Genomic DNA, 12,575 nt, shown 5'->3' on the forward strand with positions numbered 1-12,575 from the left:
GTCTCTATACTACCTGATTCCATCTAGCTGCATTACTTTAAAGATGTGCCTCTTACTGAGCCCAAACTTCACTCAGTGTGCTATTTGAAAAACCATATTCCAGTACATGACTGCCTGCCAGCAATAGTTACTTTTCGTGATTGCTGTGTAACTGCAGAGTTCTACATTGTCCACAAAGACACTCCTATCCTTGGCAAAGATTTATTGGCTTTAAATCTCAGGGTAGTTAATGGACGAATTGATCTTCCTCAGCAAAGCACTCTTGCGGTACACACACCAGTTTCAGCTGGGACCCAACACCAGGTCGGGGAGAAACTCGGTTGTGCTTATGGGTTTCTGCATAAAGTTAAAATGCGGAACAATGTGATGCCTATACGACAGAAGTTACGGCGTTTACCATTTTCAGTCAGGGAAGCTGTTTCCGAGGAACTTGGAAAAATTGTTCAAAAGGACATTATTGAAGAGATAGACTCCTCGGAATGGGTTTCACCTATAATAGTTTCAGAGTAGCAGCCGTGTTAGTCTGTATTCTCAAAAAGAAAAGGAGTACTAGCGGCACCTTAGAGACTAACCAATTTATTTGAGCATAAGCTTTCATGAGCTTCCGATGAAATGAGCTGTAGCTCATGAAAGCTTATGCTCAAATAAATTGGTTAGTCTCTAAGGTGCCACTGGTACTCCTTTTCTTTTTACCTACAGTAGTGAAGCAGAAGAAGGGTGGAGGCATTCTCCTTTGTGTGGACTTATGGGAGCCAAATAAAGCTATTGTGATTGACAGCCATCCTCTTCCTCACGTAGAAGAAGTATTTGCAGAACTCCGTGGAGCAAAGATGTTTTCTACTCTTGATTTGCAGAGTGCATACCACCAGGTTATGTTGCTTGAAGATGGCAGAGACCTCACAGCATTTATTACACACGAGGGACTATTTTGTTTTAAATGTGTTCCGTACGGTCTCGCATCTGCCCCAAGTGCCTTTCAAAAAATGATGTCATTGATTCTGAAGAATCAACATGGAGTTCAGTGCTATCTGGATGATATTATCTTGTTTGGAAATACTTCTGAGGAGCATGACAATAACCTGCAGTCTATACTAAACTGCGTCAGCACAACAGGCCTCCAGCTCAATAGGTCCAAATGCAAATTTAGACAAACTGAACTCTCCTTTCTGGGGTATACAATTTCACAGGCTGGACTAAAACCCGATCCAGATCATATCCTGGCAATTTCAAATGCTCCTCCTCCAACAGATTTGCAAACCTTACGTTCCTTCTTGGGTCTTACCTCCTGGTATGCAAAATTCATTCCCAATTATGCTTCTGTCATTGAACCGTTACGGGAATTACTACGGAGAAGTTCAACCTTCGTGTGGACAACGGATGCACGAGCTAGTTTCGAAACTGTGAAAGACTTGATTGTACATAGTCCAGTACTTGCACTATTCAATCCTGCATTGCCTACAATTGTAACTACTGATGCTTCCAATTATGGACTTGGGGCTGTTCTCACACAACTGCATGAGGATAACACAGAGAGGACTGTTGCATTTGCTTCAAGGACACTAAGTAATGCTGAGAGAAAATATTTTACAGTCGAAAAAGCAGCACTTGCTTGTGTCTGTGCTACTGAAAAATGGAGAACTTACCTGTGGGGCCACACATTCAAGTTGCGCACAGACCACAGCCCTTTGACAATGTTGCTCACCACGAAAGGACTGGGAAGAGCAGGATACCGTGTTGCTAGATGGTCTGCAAGACTACTCTCTTTCAATTACGAACTGGAATATAAGCCTGGAAACCAAAATGTGGTCACCGATTGCCTTTCTCGCCTGCCTTTGCCTTCACCAGATGGTCCACCAGAGGATGAGGATGTAGTGGTTGCGCTTATTACAAGCACTCTCACTGCAGTTACCAGAGAATAATTTCAAGCTGCTTGTTGAGAGTGTCCAATTCAACAAAAACTATAGGAATTTCTGACAAAGAGATGGCCTAGTCACCCTAAAAACCTTGACCCAGTTTTGCTGCCTTATTTCAGAGTTCGGGATGAACTTTCTTTGTTTGATGGCTGTGTGTTACGAGGTACACACTGGCTCTTTGTGCAGAAGAATTACAGTCAAAACTCATACACGTGGCACATAATACTCATCAAGGAATTGTCCGAACCAAAAAACAACTACAGGATCTCTATTGGTGGCCAGGGATGGACTCTCAAACTGAAGCACTCAAAATCCTGTGTCACTTGCCAAATCCATGGTAAGACAGCAGTGACATGTACCCCTCCATTAAAGCCTGTTCCTCTTCCTGAATCTGCATGGGAAAACGTGGCGATTGACATTGTAGGACCCTTTGATACTGCTCCAAGTGACCGCCATTATGCCATCACTTTAATAGACTATTTCAATAAATGGCCTGAGGTAGTGTTTACATCGCAAATCTCTTCTGCTAGAGTAATTAAGTTCCTCTCTTCAGTTTTTAGCAGGGAAGGTAACCCCAAAGAACTGGTTTCAGATAATAGTAGTCAATTTACTTCCCTGGAGTTTGAAACTTTTCCAGCACAGAGGAACATTTTACACAGAAGGTCATCCCTATATTACCCTCAAGCCAATGGGGAAATCGAACGGTTTAACAGAAGTTTGAAAGAGAGTTTGCAAACGGCTAAACTGGAAGGACGATTGTGGATACCCTTCACTACTGATGTCTTGCAAGCATACCAGGCTACACAACATGCCACAACGCAAAGATCACCCACACAGTTACTGCACGGGAAACAGATAAAAACTAAACTGAACATTGCTGGATTGTTAAAAGCACGACCTGATGCCCCAAACAAGGATGATGTGAAAAAAACAGTTGAACAGAGCCAAGCAAAGTCTAAGGCTTTCACAGACAAGCGGTGGGGTGCTAAGAAACCAAAGTTTGAGTGTGGTTCCTTAGTTAGAATACGAAGACCTGGAATTTTACGCAAAGGGGACCATAAATTCACAGTTCCTCTTAAAATCAGAGAAGAAGGGACCTTACACCTATCTATTTTCTGATGGGCAGGTATGGAATGCTCCTTATCTTGCACGTGCCTATGCACCAAGAGGAGATTATGCCAACACCCAGTTTGCATTGGATGACTTCACCGTAGTACCAACACAACAAGACATTGCACTGGAACCGGGGCTTGAGAGATAGCCTGTCAGACCCAGACGACCACCTGTCTGGACTAGAGACTATGTTATGTAGTATCTACAGTGCTTTCAGTGTAATATTTCTGCCAACAGAATAGTGTCTTGTTTCATATTTGTTCCTGTGGTTAGAAAAATAATGTTTATTTTAATTGGGAGAGTTTCTTCAGAGAGGAGGAAATGTGCTGTTTAGATGTTGCTTGTAATTATTAGAATTGGGAGCATTGGCTGTTGGGAGTCTGAAAGGACAGGAAACAGGAAGGGGGGGGGAGTAGTTGAGAGGCTGGGAGAAAGCTACAGAGGGTTCAGCAGCAGCTTGGTAAAGAGGTTTCCACTTAGAAAATAAAGTCCTCTGAAGCTTGTTAGTACCTTGCCTGGTTGATACAACAATATGCTAAACATTCGTATGCCCCTTCATGCTTCAGCCACCATTCCAGAGGATTTGTTTCTATGCTGATGACGCTTGTTAAAAAAATAATGCATTAATTAAATTTGTGATTGAACTCCTTGGGGGGAGAATTGTATGTCTCCTGTTCTCTTTTACCGCATTCTGCCATATATTTCATGTTATAGCAGTCTTGTATGATGATGCAGCATATGTTGTTCACTTTAAGAACACTTCCACTGCAAGTTAGACAAAATGCAAAACAGGTATCAATCTGAGATTTCTAAAGACAGCTACAGCACTCGACACAAGGTTTAAGAATCTTAAGTGCCTTCCAAAATCTGAGGGGATGAGGTGTGGAGCTTGATTTCAGAAGTCTTAAAAGAGCAACACTCTGATGCAGAAACTAAAGAACCCAAACCACCAAAAAAGCAAATCAACCTTCTGCTGGTGGCATCTGACTCAGATGATGAAAATGAACATGCGTCTGTCTGCACTGCTTTGGTTGGTAACTGAGCAGAACCTATCAACAGCATGGACACGTCCTCTGGAAGGGTGGTTGAAGCATGAAGGGACCTATGAATCTTTAGCGCAACTGGCATGTAAATATCTTATGACACTGGCTATAACAGTGCCATGCGAACGCCTGTTCTCGCTTTCAAGTGATGTAAACAAGAAGCAGGCATCATTATCTCCGGCAAAGGTAAACAAACTTGTTTGAGCAATTGGCTGAACAAGAAGTAGGACTGAGTTGACTTGCAGGCTCTAAAGTTTTACATCGTTTTGTTTTTGAGTGCCTTTTTTTGTATATAATTCTACATTTGTAAGTTCAACTTTCATGATAAAGAGATTGCACTACAATACTTATATTACATGAATTGAAAAATATGATTTTTGTTTTTTACAATGCAGATATTTGTAATCAAAATTAAATATAAAGTGAGAACTATACTCTTTGTATTCTGCGTTGTAATTGAAATTAATATACTTGAAAATGTAGAAAACATCCAAATATATTTAAATAAATGGTATTCTATTATTGTTTAACAGCACGATTAATCGCAATTAATTTTTTTTATTGCTTGACAGCCCTAATTCTAAGTAATTACGGAACAAATCTTTTTTCATACAGGAGCAGCCTGCAGTCAGTGATCTTGTAGCACATTAGTACCCCAAGTACTTTAGCAGTACAGTGAGATTCTCATGGTGCAGAGTTCAAATGTAATAGGAATGTAAGAATACCATCAATTTCTAAACTGGAATTTGCACAGCAATAATTTGTGGCCATAAGTAGTATGTAATCATATTCAGTGAGATCTATCAAATGCTATAATATGTACCAAAAATTCATAGTGATTCACAATTCTTTATACAAAATATTGTATTATGCATGTTGTTTTCCAAATGCACAAGATTCAAGCCTATCAACTCACCAGCATTTAGTGGACAAGACCTCCATGTTCCCTTTGTCAACTTTGCAAAGACTGGCTTAACAAGTCGGTGCCCCCTGCAGCTACAGTGAATACACCAGAGTAAGAATTCTAAATTTAGATAGATTTAGCTATTTAATATAAATTGCTGTAAATAGACTTGGACATTATAGAAACTACAGCTGAGAACCAAATCAAAAGAACCATGAAACCATATTCACGGGTGTAGGGGAAATGGAGAAAGATTTTTTGACACTCAGTGAGCTTCATTATCCAATTATTTAACTCTGAAAACCTGCACAGAACCTGATCTTTCACCAACATCTATTTACTTGAACCCCTTGACACACACAAAGTTCTACAATACCAGAATGAACAGATTACCTTCCAGAATAAATGCTTTAACATAGTTCATATGCAAAGCTCTAAGGGGATGTCTACACTGCAATTAGACACTTGAGCCTGGCCCGTGCCAGCTGATTCAGGCTTGCAGAGCTCAGGCGAAGGAGCAGTTTAATAGAAGTGTAGACATTTGGGCTTGGACTGCAGTCCGAGCTCTGGGACCCTCCCACCACACAGAGTCCTAGAGCCGAAGCCCGAATGTCTACACTGCAATTAAACAGCCCCTTAACCCAAGCGAGAGTCAGCAGGCATGAGCCAGCTGTGGGTTTTTAACTACAGCGTAGGCATGCCCTAAGATTTGTTATTGGTACTAGCTAGGACTTGCCAGGTGGCATATCAGCAGTAGAGTAACCTCTCCCAAACTCACCTCAACAACATGTTCTTGTACATTAAAAGCAGCATGTGTGTGTGCAAGCCCTCATCTAAACGAAAACTACCATGTGAGGAAGATATTTTTTAAAACTCAATCAGCCAATAAGGCTGCATCACCAGAGGGGATGAGAGTAAGGCAGTTTAAAGAAAAAGTTGAGATTTAAGTAGCAATTTAGTGTCTACGTCAACTGGGAAAAATGACCTATTGTTGACAACATGTATAAGGAGAGAATCCATTGTTAACAGTAAAAAAAAAACATTGGTCACAAACCTAGGTAAGGCCAAATCATTTTCAGCACCCATTGCAGAAGGTATGCTGCGCATCTCAATTCCAAGAGGTCTGGTACATTTTCTAATGTGTTTGCTGAATAAAGAAGAAAGACGACTTGCAACAGACTGTTCAAGATGCAAAGCCATTCTACTTGCCACTACAGCTACACCTTAGCCATGCAAATCTGCGGCTGCTCCTTTCTGAACAAAAAGGGATGAGTCAGATTCTCAACTGATGTAAACTCACACAGTGTTCCACTGACTTCAATGGAGTGATGCCGATTTACACCTGCTGAGAATCTCCACCTTTAATCCTTTCTACACAGAAAAAAGGAAATGATATACTGTTGACAGTAATAGGGGTTAAGAATGACACCCCAGAACCCGCTTTATCTGGGTTTGAAAATGGTCAATTGCTAACAAAGATGGGGATAACCTTGTCTGAACAATTCCACAACAATAAAAAATATTTTATTTCTGTTTGCCTGAAACCTGCTTCACACTATTCGACAAACATTTTGAACAGCAATAGGGGTTATTAATGCTGTTGGAGGCTATTTTAAGTGTAATTATTGCTAAGGCACAGAGAGGTTATGTGCAGGCATTGTTTTAATTTCAGATTTGACATTCAATAAAATTAATTAATGTACCTCCGCTCAGAATGGCACTCTGTTCCCCTCTAGTGGTGGCTAGGCCTCCTAGAGATTGATGAGCCTCCTCCAGCCTTCACTAAGACATAAGTGTCTTTTAGCTGATGCAGTAGATGAAGCTCATGCATTAAACAAACTAGGGAAATACAATCTAGACAGAGCTACTATAAGGTGGGTGCATAACTGGTTGGAAAACCATTTGCAGAGAGTAATTATCAGTGGTTCACAGTCAGGCTGGAAGGGAATAACAAGTGGGATCCCACAGGGATCAGTTCTGGGTCTGGTTCTGTTCAATATCTTCATCAAGGATTTACATAATGGCATAGAGAGTACACATATAAAGTTTCAGATGATACCAAGATGGGAAGGGTTACAAGTGCTTTGGAGGATAGGATTAAAATTCAAAATGATCTGGACAATCTGGAGAAGTGGTCTGAAGTAAATAGGATGAAATTCAGTTAGGACAAATGCAAAGTACTCCATTTAGGAAGGAAGGATCAGTAGCACACATACAAAATGGGAAATGATTGCTTAGGAAGGAGTGCAGTAGAAAGTAATCTGGGGGTCATAGTGGACCACAAGCTAAATGTGAGTCAATAGCGTAACACTGTTTTAAAAAAAAAAAAAAGAAAGAAAACATCATTCTGGGATATACACCTGAGCCTCGCTAGAACACGAGATTTGGGATCCATGCCAAGTACCACGCTATAGCAGGGACTGCGTTAAAATGAAATTATATTTTTGTGACCAAAATTTCAGTACAGGTATAAGTTGTGTATTTGCGGGTTATAGTGGGCTAACGATAGCATCAAAACCTGGAACTGACACGAAAAACGAGTCTACTAGATACAGTACTCACCACGGGCGTCAGTGGAAATTGCGTTTTGAAACGGAAGCAATTTTAATGAATTCGGTTAAATGCTTTATGTGCTTTCAGGCACCATGAACTTCCATCTTCGCGTATGGAATGCCATAGAGAAATTTATATACACTGTATATATAAATATGTATATAGAAATTTTTGTAGCGCTAATTACCTTCACATCCATAAAGTATAGAAAACCTTAGAAAATAAACTCCTACTTGAAGGAAACAATAAACAAGAAAAAAAGTGTTGCTTTATTAGAGATTTAAAGTACACATTACAATAAACTAGTCTAGTTTTTCTTTAAAAAGTCGGGGAGTTGCTTTTGCTTCTTGCTGCTAGGCTGCTTCCTCTTAGCAAACTGCAAGAGACTACATAGCTGCATAATTTTATAGGCTCAACGTCTTGCGTCTCAAACCATCTCAAAGCAGTCTCTAAGCCAGCCACAGTCGCAGTTGACACTGGAACGACATCCACTTCATCTTCCTCTTCTTCCACGGCGAAGGCCAATTCTTCAGCTTCTGGAATGTTGTTTGGTCATACTGCCTGAAGAATTTGGTCATCCATTAGACTTTCAGCAATGGGACAAAATTCTTCTGCTTCATCGTCACCTCTTATCCAGTACTCAATATTTTGTGGCAGAACAGTTACCCCAAGCCCGAACAGTTGCTGGGACAGCTCCTGCATCCACTCCATGTCTGTTCTTCCAACTTTCTCCTCTGTAAATCCCTCAAAGTCGAATTCCTCGTCAGACTGTGATACAGTATATGTGTCCAACGATCTTGCAAGAACAATAAGGTAATAAACATCAAGGTCACTTAAAACTCAAAAAAAAAAATGTACTGTACTTAAATTTGGGATCCATGGCCGCAAACGCGTTATATCCGAGTTTGCGTTATATAGATGCACGTTCTAGCGAGGGTCCGGTGTAATAGTAGGAGTATTGTAAGCAAAACACAAGTAGTATTTCATCCGCTCTATATCATGCTGATTAGGCCTCAACTCAACTATTGTGTCCAGTTTTGGATGCCACATTTCAGGAAAACTGTGGACAAATTGGAAAAAGTCCAGAGAAGAGCAACAAACATGATTAAAGGTCTAGACAACATGACCTAGAAGGGAAGGCTGAAAAAAATTGGGTTTTGTTTAGTCTGGAGAAGAGAAGACTGAGGGGAGATGTGGCAACAGTTTTCAAGTGCATAAAAGGTTATTACAAGGAGGAGGATGGTAAATTGTTCTCTGACCTCTGAAGATAGGATAAGAAGCAACGGGCTTAAATTGCACCAAGGGCGGTTTAGGTTGGACATTAGGAAAAACTTCCTTACTGTCAGGGTGGTTAAGCACTGGAATATATTGCATAGGGAGGCTGTGGAATCTCCATCTTTGGAGATTTTTTTAAGAGCAGGTTAGACAAACACCTGTCGGGGATAGTCTAGATAATACTTAGTCCTGCCATGAGGGGACTGGACTAGATGACCTCTTGAGGTCCCTTCCAGTCCTGTGAGTCTATGATTAAGCTTGAAAGGTCCCAGTTTTGATCCCCACTGCTGAGGCTCCTGTATGGGCTGGTGTCACATCAATTTATGGTATTATCAAGTAAATGACTGTTGTGCAACAGAAAAAGTCACTAGATGAAATCAGTCAGTAGATTCCAGGGACAGGCATATCAGTGACTTTAATTTGCAGAACTATCCAATGAATATCCATATCGCAAAAATCAATAGTACAAATATGAAATAGCAACAGAAAGTCAATTTAGAACTAAGACAAGTAACTTTTCTCCTCTATCCTGAAATACACTGCATTAATGGATACAATTATACACTTTTATAATCTATAGACTTTCCATAGTTTTTCAACCAGACTAAATGAAAGGATGCAAATTTAAGTAATTGACACTGGCAGGAACTAAACAAAGGCTGCTACTTCATGGGTTCCCCTTATGCTTCAGAAAAAAAATAAAGCTGTTCTGCTCCTACTGCCTGTATTAAGATTAGCCAAAAACAACACAAAGAAAGTATTTGTAGATTTAAGTTTTTAACTTACTGTGGAGAGTTATTTGTAAGACTAGGGGTCTGGGTGACCTGCCCCACTCTATCAGGAAGGAGTCATACAAACATTATTCTGAAGACTAAAAGTGATGCAGAGTTTTAACTGAACTAGCCTTTCACCTCTAAAACTCAGATTCAAACCTTTACATTGATTGCAACTAGTAAGTGTCATGGTTCCAAACTCTTAGTTCATTGTAGACACTGGTCCACATCACACAAGCTTCAAAGAAATATTTACAGTCCGGCAACAGGAATGTAAACAAGAGCCATTGCTAGTCAGGACTGAGATAGGCTGGGGAGTCAACATGTTCACAAGTTGGTGGGGCCATCTTGGTCTCATTTCTACCAACCAGGCAACTTTTACCATCTTAATCTATATTCAAGACAGCTACCAAAGAAGATGATCCAGGGTGAAATCCTGGCCACATTTAACTCAGTTATTCTATTAGCTTCAATGGGACAAGGATTTCACCCTGGTTTGTTAATTATCTGATCTTGTTTTCCCAAATTAATGTTTTTCCCTGACATCTATGCTCAGAATCAATGCATTCAGTCAAACTATCTATTGGTCAATACTGATCATCCAACCACACTACAGTACACAAAACATACACACGCAGCTTCTGTGTTCAAGTACACATATGCCACAGCTATTGCAAATTAAAACAAAAAAATCAACAGAACTTGAGTCTCGCTCTATCTTCTGTACCACTGACTTGCTGTGCAATTGTGCTTCAGTTTCCTCATTTATAAAATGAGCTTTGCCACTTTTGCATCAAACGGATCTATGGGTGGAAAGTGCTGTATATGTGCTAAGTATAACTGTACTTTAGGCACCATTATAAGCATGAAGACAGCTGTCTGCAGAATACAAGGAAAGCTTGCATGGAAGCAGCAGTGTTGATTCACTTGCATTTGAATTCACGCTTCCTCTAGGTTCCATAGTCTCTGGTTCTCAGTCTGTCCCCACACAGCATCTTTGCTTTTGCTAAGTCTAAAAGCCTGCTGCGAGGTTAGTTTTTCTGTTTGTTTTTGTTTTGACATCCCTCCACCTAGAACTTTGTATATATAACTCTAGCCTATAGACAGAGAATAAAGAAAGGCTACAGCTGCAAGCTGTACTTGACCTTTATTTAGCAAAGCGGTCTGTTCCACATGCCTTTTCTCTTGTTGCACTAAAGTGCCAATCTCAATGGAAAAGGAGGAGAGTATTTCAAAAGATCTTTTTGAAATGAAAACTTTGTAAAGTAAATTACGAAAATTAAAACTATTGCCAAAAATAAATAAATTAATAAAATTCCACCCACCCGCCACTAACCTTCAGGTCATTTGGAGCACGTTCTTGCTTTGGAAGAAAGCTAAAACTATTTTGAACATTATGCCACTTTACATTAATGAGTTTTTTTAAATATACTCTCAGATACATAGGTTCACAAATATTCTGATCTGAGAGCCTGAGACTATTTTGGTTGCTATCTTTCAATAAATACATTAAAGGGGAATACATCAGCAAACCCCCTTCTCCACACCCGCTAGTGATTAAGGGGCTACTACTGTGATTAAAGTTCTGCTCCTGCCACTCATACACCAACAAAACCTGTTGAGCCAAACAGAAAGATAGAACACAACAAATCAGAAAGAATGTGTACAAAAAATTCCTCTAAGTCTGGCAAGTAAAATTAAACCCCAAAAACAAAAACTCACGGGTTCCCTTTAGGACTGTCGATTAATCGCAGTTAACTCACACAATTAATCTTAATTAAATTAAACACGATTAATCGCAGTTTCAATCACACTGTTAAACAACAGAATACCAATTGAAGTTTAATAAATGTTTTTCGATGTTTTTCTACATTTTCAAATATATTGATTTTAATTACAACACAGAATGCAAAGTGTACACGGATCACCTTATATTATTTTTATTGCAAATATTTGCACTCTAAAAATGATAAAAGAAATTGTATTTTTCAGTTCACCTCATACAAGTACTGAAGTGCAATCTCTTTATTATGAAAGTGCAATTTACACATGTAGATTTTTTTTGTTACATAACTGCACTCAAAAACAAAACAATGCAAAATTTTAGAGCCTACAAGTCCACTGAGTCCTACTTCCCATTCAGCCAATCACCAAGACAAACAAGTTTGTTTACATTTACGGGAGCTAATGCTGCCCACTTCTTATTTACAATGCCACCAGAAAGTAAGAACAGGCATTCGCATGGCACTTTTTTAGCTGGCATTGCAAGGTATTTACGTACCAGCTGTGCTAAAAATTCATATGCCCCTTCATTCTTCAACCACCATTCCAGAGGACTTGCTTCCATGCTGATGACACTTGTTAAAAAGATAATGATTAAATTTATGACTGGACTCCTTGGGGGGAGAATTGTATGTCTCCAGCTCTGTTTTACCCGCATTCTGCCATATAATTCATGTTATAGAAGTCTCAGATGAGGACTCAGCACACGTTGTTCATTTTAAGAACACTTTTGCTGCAGATTTGACAAAATGCAAAGAAGGTACCAATGTGAGATTTCTAAAGATAGCTACAGCACTCGATCCAAGGTTTAAGAATCTGAAGTGCCTTCCAAAATCTGAGAGGGACAAGGTATGGATCATGCTTTCAGAAGTCTTAAAAGAGCAACTCCGATGCAAAAACTACAGAACCCAAACCATCAAAAAACAAAAATCAACCTTCTGCTGATGTCATCTGACTCAGATAAAAAAAATGAACGTGTTGGTCTGCACTGCTTTGGATTGTTATCGAGCAGAACCCATTATCAGCATGGACGCATGTCCTCTGGAATGGTGGTTGAAGCATGAAGGGACATATGAATCTTTAGCGCAACTGGCATGTAAATATCTTGTGACGCCACCTACAACAGTGCCATGAGAATGCCTGTTCTCACTTTCAGGTGACATTATGAACAAGAAACAGGCAGCGTTATCTCCTGCAAAAGTAAACAATCTTGTTTGTC

The 12,575-nt window shown here is 39.8% G+C and overlaps 1 protein-coding gene across 1 annotated transcript in view; it reads right to left on the reverse strand.

Annotated features, from left to right (window-relative positions):
• MLLT3 (MLLT3 super elongation complex subunit) overlaps positions 1-12,575 on the reverse strand; it is a 220,951-nt gene that overhangs the window by 158,926 nt on the left and 49,450 nt on the right. The window lies entirely within an intron of this gene.

This window comes from Eretmochelys imbricata, chromosome 5 (genome assembly GCF_965152235.1).
Source record: "Eretmochelys imbricata isolate rEreImb1 chromosome 5, rEreImb1.hap1, whole genome shotgun sequence".
Lineage (NCBI taxonomy): Eukaryota > Metazoa > Chordata > Testudines > Cheloniidae > Eretmochelys > Eretmochelys imbricata.